Genomic DNA, 10,466 nt, shown 5'->3' with positions numbered 1-10,466 from the left:
TACATACTGACACCTCTTATAAGATCAGGATCTCTCCAGATGGGAGAACCACCGAGCCCATCAGGACCTTTATGGGACATAAGCAAGGATGCAATCTCGCTGCCTCATTTTTCAACTTGTATTTGTCAGATTTGGACCATGTGTGGAGTAAAAGAAATTTGTTTTTGGTGAAACTAGGCACATCACGTTTACAATGGCTTGCATATACAGATGATATTATTATTTTTGATCCTACTCCTGCTGGACTGCAAATCAAATTACATCTATTTGAAGAATTTGCAAGAGGTCACAATGTGTCCACCAATCCATCCAAAACAGCTGTAATGAGATTTGGAATTAAAAAAAAAATAAGACCAAAGGTTATCAATGGTATCTCGCGAATACATCAATTCCGTTGTTTACAAATATAATTTATTTAGGTTACCAGATCACTGAGACTACCTCGATAAAATCTTGGATCTCAATGTTAAACTTAAAAAGTCGACCATTGCTCTCCCAGCTAAAAGTTCTCTTTGGTGCCATTTCTAGACTTCATTACTCTTAAGATTGAAAGTATCCTTTTGTATTCTTTGGACATTTGTCATTTGGATTTGAACATCTATTTGGATAGAATGCAAGGTACTGTGCTGAAAGCAGCAATGCATTTTCCACTCTTCTTGCCAAACTGTGTTATAAGACATGAATTGGATTTAATCTCACTATCGGCTCGCAGTTGACTAACTATGCAAGAATGTTTACTTCTTTGTCTAATTCTTTATATAATGACTAAAAAATAAATTTGCGGTTGAATAATACTCCATCAATTATCAAATTTCATCGTGAAATGCAGGCCATTTTGGTTGACCTAAATGTTACAATAGATGATCTGTGCCTGAGTCCGGGCTATGCAAAGAAAAAAACTCTATCAGTATGACTTGTGCAAAACTCTCAGTGATATCCAAAAACATAAAATAAAATGTATTTGGAATATTTTACTTATACTAAAAAACGTGTTCCAAGATATAATTACATTGAGTCCTTCACTTGTAAACGTGTGAGAAAGAGCTTCATGTGTTTGAAATTTAACATACTGCATACTCGTGAAAGGACCAAACATTGGAACCAACAAAAAGATGTTATAATTGATGTAAAATGTCATTTACATCCATGTGTTCAGCCAGTAGAATCGCTCAAACATTTTTTATATTGCCCATTTTTTCAAATCGAGAGAACCAATATTCTGATGAAATTGGTAAATATAGAATATGAAGATTGTCTTTATTGACCAGGGTGATGTATGGAAATTACAGGCCTCTGATGTATGCCCTAGTTAGATTTTCTGAACATATAGAAAATTAACTAATGCACTATGGCATGTAATGAAGCCACATTTATTCATTTGCAATTAACTTTTTTATTGGTTTTCTTGTTTTACGATATCTTTGTTTTAAGATTTATTGAATTTTTATTAACTGTGATGTTTAATGATTAAGAACAAGTGAAATGATTGTGTAATAATATATTTTGTAAAGATTCAACTTTTGAATTAAATGAAAAATAAATAAAATGGTACAGAATACAATTTTCAAACCAGAAAAGGTGATGTTACTTGTTGACATGTCACTAAAACATGCTTATAGTTTTAACAGTACATAGTCCGAATGAAGACAGTGGCCCTGCATTACTATTAAATGACCCAAAAGATGGCCACAGACAGCCCCTAACTCCAAAAACAGAAAATGAACTACTACACCTATCTGCAAAAATGGATGAATTAAGTGATAATTTTGTACAGTTGATGACATTTGATAAAAATCATATCAAAGAAGATATCCGATACCACTGTCCGGCTTGTACCTGTGCCCTTTCACCCTGTCCCAACCAATCATCCCCATCAAATTCCCTAAATGAAAGACGCTATGACAAAACCTCAATCCCTTTCTCCCCTCATGAACAGTGCATAGAAAACCCCAATTCCCCCCATATATGTTTCCCATTCTGGTAACCCCATCTCTTTACTTATTCACTATATGTGCTTGTTTTAATAAATATGTATGTGTGTACTGTTGGTGCATGCGTTTTTTTAAAAGCCTAATTTGGAGTCCGAGGACTGGGTGACTGGCTGGGCTGTCCATAACCAAAATGGAGGTGCCCCCGGACATTACACCTGTCCGCACATGTCTGCTCAGTTGTGTCACACTTTAATTAGTTCGGGGACTCCGCCCCTGTCCTGCGAACATCAGGACTCATGCGTACCTGATCTCATTGTGCCCCCGGACACCGCGCCTATCCGGACCTGTCCGCTCGCATGTGTCACTCTTTTAATTCATTCAGGTACTCCACCCCTGTTGTACAGACACTGCCACGCAGGCACACCTGATCCCACTTTGCCCCCAGACACTGCGCCTGTCCGGACCTGTCTGCTAGCACGTGTCGTGTCTTTGAATAGTTTGGGGTCTCCACCCCTGTTCTACAGACACTGACACGCATGCGCTCCTGGTCCCACTGTGCCCCTGGACACTGCACCTGTCCGGACCTTTCTGCTCGCAAATGACACACTTTTGATTAGTTCGGGGACTCTGTCCCTGTCCTGTGGAAACTTGCATGCATGTGCACTACAGCTCCTGCGCAATAGGTGTCTGCAGGAAAGCAGGTGTGTCCGTCCCTGTCTGATCACACGTGTCACACCTTTAATTGGTTTGGGGACTCTGCCCCTGTCCTACACACTTGCACGCATGCGCACAATGTCTCTCACGCAATTGGAGTCCACAGGACAGCCGTCATGTCCACGGCCATCCGGGGACATCATCATGTGACCGCACCCACGCTGCATGTGGTAAATATTCATGAACACTGTTCGTACCCTCTGACAGTTTAAAACTATATTTTTGGCCAATCCACACTGTGTAAAGCTGAAACTTCACCATTGCAGAAGTCCTAGACCAGGTCTTAGTTGATCTAGTAACTTTTTGTAACTTTTTGAACCCCATCTGTGGAGCAAAGTGTCTGTGGACAGTCACACGGTCTGTGGACAGCCCCTCCAAAGGGGCCCACCCACTACTATTATTCATTGTGTTTTTTGCTATCCAGGAGATCGCACCTGCTGCTGGTTCTGCCGTCTGTTGGCTATCTGTGCATATGTGCATCTTGACAGAATGGCTTCCATGGCTGCTGCAGCTGCCCCTCCACCACCACCACCATCTGGAGAGCTTGGAGAGGGGAACAGGCATGGTAATACAGAGGTGGATCAAGAGGAAGATTAGGATGAGGTAGTGGGAATCCCTCTCTCTGGCTCCCAATGTGAATCTTAGATGTGGAAGCTTTTCACCACCTTTGGGGAGTACCTAAGGCTTGTGTGGACAAGGTTAGATGCACTGAGTGCAAGTTGTACTCAGTCACGGAAAACTGGGTCTGTACAGCTATGGGACCACCTCCATGCCGCGCCACCTCAAGTCTAATCACAAGGGAGCAGTGCGAAAGGTTGTACCTTTCTAAAGAGATGAGTAGGTTGACATCCACTATCACACCCTCATCATCCATTCCTGCCAGCACAAGAGACATCCCTGTGGGGCAGAGGATCCCTGCAGAAGCCTTGCAGGCCATACATGACACAGTCGACCCTTATCTTTCGAGGGTCACAGTGCTCTGTTCTGTGACACACCACTCTGTAGGGGGAGCCGTTTCGAAGTGCTTTCAAGGCTACAGTCAGGGAGCATGACAAACAATGTTCCCTACATAATTAGTTCCCACCCAACATCTTCATCTCTCCAGCTGCCCCTTCGTCCCTGTGCTTGGTGCTCCTTACCTAACTTTCCCTCCCTTTCCTCCCCTCCCTTGTGTCTCTGTTTTTTTTCAGAGCCACCTTTCACAGTTCAAAAATAGAAGTATCAAATAAAGTTACAGGCCCCTTGCACATTATGTGAAGTCTGAGGACAGCGTGGTAGTTCGCGGACAACCAAAAATGTAGGCAATGGTGACATCAAAAACATTGCACTCTTTTGCATGGGAAAGTGGTGGCTCTGAAAAGAGCTTTTTTATTTTTTGTTTTTAAAAGTGTTTTCATGTTTTAAAGTAAACTAAGCAACATTCTACGGAACTAAACATTTTCTTTCAACTTCAAAACAGTAGGCATTCTGTTTTTGCTGTGCTTCCATGCAGTTTGTTTTCACCTACTGGAAAATGCTTTCTATATTTACAAAATCCTTCAAAGCATTTTTTATATTTTGCAAAAAAAGCTGATTACCAGCATCAGTCAGATGTACTCCATCCCTGCAGAAAATATTGGCAGTGTCAAATTTAATATTTTCATTATGGAAAGACGTCAACATCTCCCAAAAATGCACACACAGCCTTGTTCACATTATGCCTCACTTTCTTCAATTTTGGACCAAATGAACTGGAGCGCATCCACATCTGTCTCTGGCAATGCGAGAAAAAATGAGTTGAGAGTTTGCGAACATTTCTGTCATTTTGCCAAATGTCTCCTTCTTTGAAAACTGCAATGAAATCCCAGTTAAATACCCTTACCTGATCGCTCCACAATGAACAATGATAATGTCTGGATGTTGCAGTGTAACCAAATTGACACAAAATGGGAGCAAGTCCACCCACCTCATGTCGTGCACTCCATACCACTTCACATGAACATGTTGAAATCCAATATGCTCAGCCACTCCACACTGCTCTGTCTTCAACTGCATTAATCCACGAGTCCCCCAAAATCCACACACTCTGCCTCCTGAAAGACATAGCCATAGCCAAAGCCATCTGCACTCCTCTTAGCAAACAGACCTTCTGCCACACTCTCCTTTTATATCACACCCAGGAAACATGATTGGCTAATCCCCTGGACTGCACAGTCCCATTTCCATCCCTGGAATTCTCAAAAAACCTGGATGTGGCACGTGCTGTCCACGGAATACCGTGGTTCCGTGGACACATAGTCCACCTCAATGGGGTGGGGAGAGAAATTAAACAGAAGGTGAGTCATGCACTCTTCAGTGGTGGCTCTGTAAATAACCTTTTTTTGTATTTTGATTTGTCTTGGGGACTCTGCAGATTTTTGTCATGGTGCATGCTCCCAGACAGTATTTTGCTATACCTACTAACATGCACTCTACATCATTTTCACAAGAACATTGTGAGTGCATTCTGAATATTGGAAAGAAAGATTGCATTGCCATAATCTGTAAAAGTGATGCCATCACTAAACAAAGTATGTCCACCATCCTCCAGAATGTTCTCATTTGGGAAGGATGGCACCCCAACACCGTACAAAAATGAACACATCCCTTTGTTGACAAGGCGACTTCCTGCATCTTGTTGAGGATAAAAGACATTGGGCCTCATTACGAATCAGGCGTTAGGGGTTAACGGCACCATAAACGGTGCCGACACTTAACGCCTGATTCCGAGGTCCCTTTGCACCATGGTGAGTTTAACGCCTGCTTTTTGCAGGCGTTAAAATCCATGGCGCTAAGGGACCATGGTGCTAATTACGCCACCGTAATTTACGGTGGCGTATTTAGCGCCTTCCCCACTCCCATTATGCCCTATGGGGCAAAAATGGGAATGGGGAAGGGTAAAATGGGAAATGGGGATTTACGGCCCCACTCACCTTGGAATGGGGCGGTAAATCCGCCATCCACCATGGTGTAAACATAGTTTACACCATGGTGGTAAGAGTACGACCCAGGTGGTAACTTACCGCCTGGGTCGTAATGAGGCCCAGTGTGGCATCTCCATAGTACCATAGAAGGTATATGTGAACATATTACCATTCCACATGGAAACGGCTATATTAGTGCCTTCAGACATTCTTTCACTGCAGATGTATTGCACTAAGGTACCCCAAACTCTCTCCTCCACAATGCACCACAATGACATCTGGAGTTTGGAAAACAGACATATTTTTGCAAAGTCCAAATAAATCCTTCAGGTTTTTCCCAGGCGCACAACACCAAACAGCCTCCACTCCCTCCAATCCAAGGTTATCAGAAATGCATATATTTCTGTATACCTTTGCAAATTAACCATGTAATAATCTCCCAACATCCACACAGTAAGCCTTTGCAACCAAGGCCATCTTCCCTACACACAGCAATGAAAAAAACTATGACCCTCTCTTCCTATAAAGAACAACACAAGACCTGATTAGCTAATCCCCACAATCCCCTTTCCAGGCCAGGATCCTGAAAAGACCTGGATGAGTTACGCCCTGTCCGTGGATTACTGCATTGTCCGTAGACCCCATAACACAGGACAGCACTTCTTCCCATTCCACGTCAATCTTTGTAGCACTCCCTCATTGGCTACTGTCAAGCAGTCACACACCCATTCACCAATCACATCCAAAAACTCTACATCTAACTCTGTCATCTCAGTTCAACACTTCAGATGTACTGTTGGAAACTCAGAGTACATGTCTCCTGTTACTTCCAAACAATACAAACCTCCAATATTTCTATTTGCAATCTGCATCCATCTACACAGAGTACAGGTATGCATATATTTTGAAAAGTACATTTCCAATCCTTATACAAATTCATATAAACAGGGTTCCTGCCACTTACCGTGCATAACCTACTCAATAATCATACTGACATCAAATAGCAGTTACTTAAAGTGCTGTGTGGTTGGAAAGTTTTCTTTTACTGAGCATTTTCATAACAGTTTCAAAACACATATTTCTAATTTCAGCAGTACTGTTTATGTCTTTTATGAAAGAAATTAAAACCAAATTTAAAACATTTGCACGGCATGTTTAAGTTACAGAACCTGTGTAAAAGTTCAATAAATTACCAGGGCATGCATACTTGCCCATATCACACATTATAATGTACAAACTTTTATTTTCTTTGTTCATTCTGTCACTTTTAACACCATTTCTCCCACTAACAACGTTACACTAAAACTCCCACAATGCAAACTAAAAAAAAACTGCATGTATGTTATAAAGCATGGCATATACATGGAATGAGAAGTGGCAAATGTAATGCATTTAAAACTATTTATTTCAGCACCATTTCAAGTTAAAACAAATAAATGCAATGTATACATTTACAACAGCGCTGTGTGTAATTTTTTTAAAATAAATTAAAAGAAAATTATAACAATTTCTCTACCATATTGCACTAACACTCAGAGGGCCTCATTACACGATAGGCGTAAGGGTTTACCCTTACCGCCTTACTAGGAGGTCCCTTTGCGGGTTGGAGAATTGGAGAATTTAATGCCTGCTTTTTGCAGGCGTTAAAAACCAACCCGCAAAGGGACCAGGGAGCTAATTACGGTACCGCAATTTGCGGTGCCGTAATTAGCACCTTCCCCATTCCCATTATGCCCTATGGGGCAGAAATGGGAATGGGGAAGGGCAATGGGGGAAGGGGGAATTACCGCCCCACCAACCTTGGAATACGGCGGTAATTCCCCTTTCGACCAAGGCGGTGCCGGTATTTTACCGGCATGGACCAAGGTGCTAATAGCACCTTGGTCCAACGCCGTCCGTGTAATGAGGCCAGTGTGTCTAATTTCATTCACTTTCCCACACATGCATACTTGCTAACAGTCTTCTTTCTAATCTGTACATGCTTATGGCCTTCTCGATTTTTCTCAGCATTCTGGTACTTGCAGTGCACCTTTTCTAATGCAAATAGTGTAACCACAAATCCCACAACTCCCACAATACAAATATTCATCATTTAATAAGCAAGTACTCATTACAACATAACAAACCTTCACACAAGTGCCACTTAAAAGTGTTCTACACATATTTTCTATATCCATTTATTTTTTTTAGAAAAAAGTTATGCACAGTTCTGCTATGAATCCACTAACCATGTTTTACCTTTCATGTCCAGCCTCCTAAAAATGTCAGCTTTTTAAACACTCATCATTTTCCATGTTCAATTGTATAAATATGTCACACTTTCTTGCTATGGCCTTATGTGGCATACTTATCACAGAACCACCAGCATTAGCAACACTGCCGGTGCTTCTATGTCCCTATTCCCATACAGTGCTATCCAACACCACAGAAATAGGGACTAACATTTTTCACCACCTGACTTCCCAGGCCAACATGACTTGTAATGTCCTGGTGCCACTGGGAAGCTAGCTGTCGAACAATTATTAGGAATCTGGTGGCAACCTGTCTGCAGCAACGGCACGATTACCACCATACTTGTATTCATGTCCAATGTAACTAACTCTTCTTCTCAACAACTCCTCCTACATTGCAAAATAATGTCTTCTTGTAGTAAAATTACCTCACCATTACCATTCATATACGCTAATGTCCTTCTTTCCCCATTGCAGTGAAGAACAACCTCCTGGAAGACAACAATCTACCTCCTAGAAGACAACAACCTGAAGAAAATGACTCTTCATATTCTAGAAAGTTAGTGTACCAGTGTAGCCGCACACTAGGCTACAAAATTCCTTTCAAACCAACCACATTTACTTCAGTCTTGTCCACTGCACCTCTGCAGGTACACTATTTGTATTCTTATCTGAACACCATTATCATAACACCCACTATTATCATGAAAACATTATATTGGGCCTCATTACGACCCAGGCGGAGGACCATGGTGCATTCCGAGGTTGGTGGGGCGGTAATTCCCCATGCCGCCATGGCTCTTCCCCATTCCCATTTTTGCCCCATATGGCTCAATGGGAATGGGGAAGGTGTTAATAACGGTACCATAAATTGTGGTACCGTTATTAGCACCAAAGTCCCTTTGCGGGTCCCTACTTTAACGGCTGGAAAAAACAGCCGTTAAGGTCGGGTCCTGCAAAGGGACCTCGTAATCAGGCGTCAAGGGTTTAACGGCGCCGACACCTTTTATGGCGCTGTTAAACCCTTAACGCCAGGGTCGTAATGAGGCCCATTGTCCTTACTAATTCATGCAGACTACACTCTATTATGCACTAACCCAAGCCCTTCAGACATCAACACACACAGCTACTCTTACAACCTTCCCAACCAGAACTAGCAGCCCACTGCACAATCACACAACCCTGTATGTATGTCTGCCCTCATATTCACACACTCATTCACATTCAAAATGCACGCAAATATATTTCACAACTTTCAAACCCACAATTTTATTTTTTCTCCAACAGACAAAACAGAATGCCTACTAAAAAGCAACTCTGTAGAAAACAATGAAAAAATAGAGCACATAAAAATAAAAGCATGCAAAATACTCATCCACCTCTAGCAGAATTTATAGAAAATGTTCAAACAAAACTGCTAATACGGTCGGTCAACAAAACTGCACCAGCTAGCACTAAAAAGTACTTCCGAATAAAGCTACCACTATATCTACCAATGTTAACATAACCAGAGTTAAGCATTCCAAAAAATGTATTTACCAAACATTTTCCACCGTAGAGTACTTCAAAATCTTATAAAAACAGAAGAAAAGTCTCACTTGACCCTTAGAAATAACTGCAGAAGACTAATCCTGGAAGCTCTCATTGAGAGCGTAATGCTCCTCAAAAGAAAATTGTTTATATTAATTTTAACCAGAATGAAACCACTAACAAAATCAATCAGTAAACTACAAAAGTACTCCTAAGCATGCGCAATGTCAACATAGATACCTTTGTAAACTTGTGTGCAGGTGAAAGGATTCACACAAGCGGCACAAAACCATTATAAACAAGAACAGAAAAACCCAATTGCCATACATAGTAGTGGCTGAGGCTATGAAATGCTAGACAATACCATTATGGCACAAGAAACCCTTATTGAAAAAACATCCCCAACAAACTTACAATCAACTCTTCCTTCCACCGAAGCAATCCGTCCAGTCTACAAATGGCCATTCACCTCAATGTGTAACATCTGGAAACAATCCTTCAAATCTCTAAGACAATTCCTCAATCACTATGTGAAAGTAAAAGACAAAATTAGAATACAAACTTTACAAACCATGGACTCCTGTCCAATGCGCAATTACACTGGACTGCAAGGCCATTCATTTTGGGACCTGCTTGTAAAAGCACCTTCCACCACATCAAAATGTTAACAACACACTTTTCCACTATATGGAATCTTCTCCAGAGACCGTAATATGCAAAAGTCCCACTTTACAACTGCAACATTTTAATACCATTCTCCTACATGGGACAGCCAAAGAACTGCTTCAGCAAATAGAACACAAATAGAACAAATAGACCCCCATCGATGTGGAGAGGGCAGGAGCCCCCCACCACCGTCCAGGACCGCAGGACATCCAGGATTCCAACGGAGACCCCCGACTCGACTGAGACGGCGTGAACCCCTCACAGGATCCGCAGAGGCCCCCCCCTGCTTCTGGCTATCTGCTCCCCCTGGGCACCCCAGCACAGAAGCCCCTACCGCCTCCTGCACCCCGAGAAACACGCGCGCCGACATTATTTAAAAAAAAAAACAAAATGTCGGGCGCGATGCGGCCCGAAAGCGAGGCTTGGCATCACTCGTTGCCTAGCAACGGTGT

The sequence above is a fragment of the Ambystoma mexicanum genome, chromosome 6p (genome assembly GCF_040938575.1).
Source record: "Ambystoma mexicanum isolate Mex_15411 chromosome 6p, UKY_AmexF1_1, whole genome shotgun sequence".
Lineage (NCBI taxonomy): Eukaryota > Metazoa > Chordata > Amphibia > Caudata > Ambystomatidae > Ambystoma > Ambystoma mexicanum.
This window is presented reverse-complemented; position numbering follows the sequence as displayed.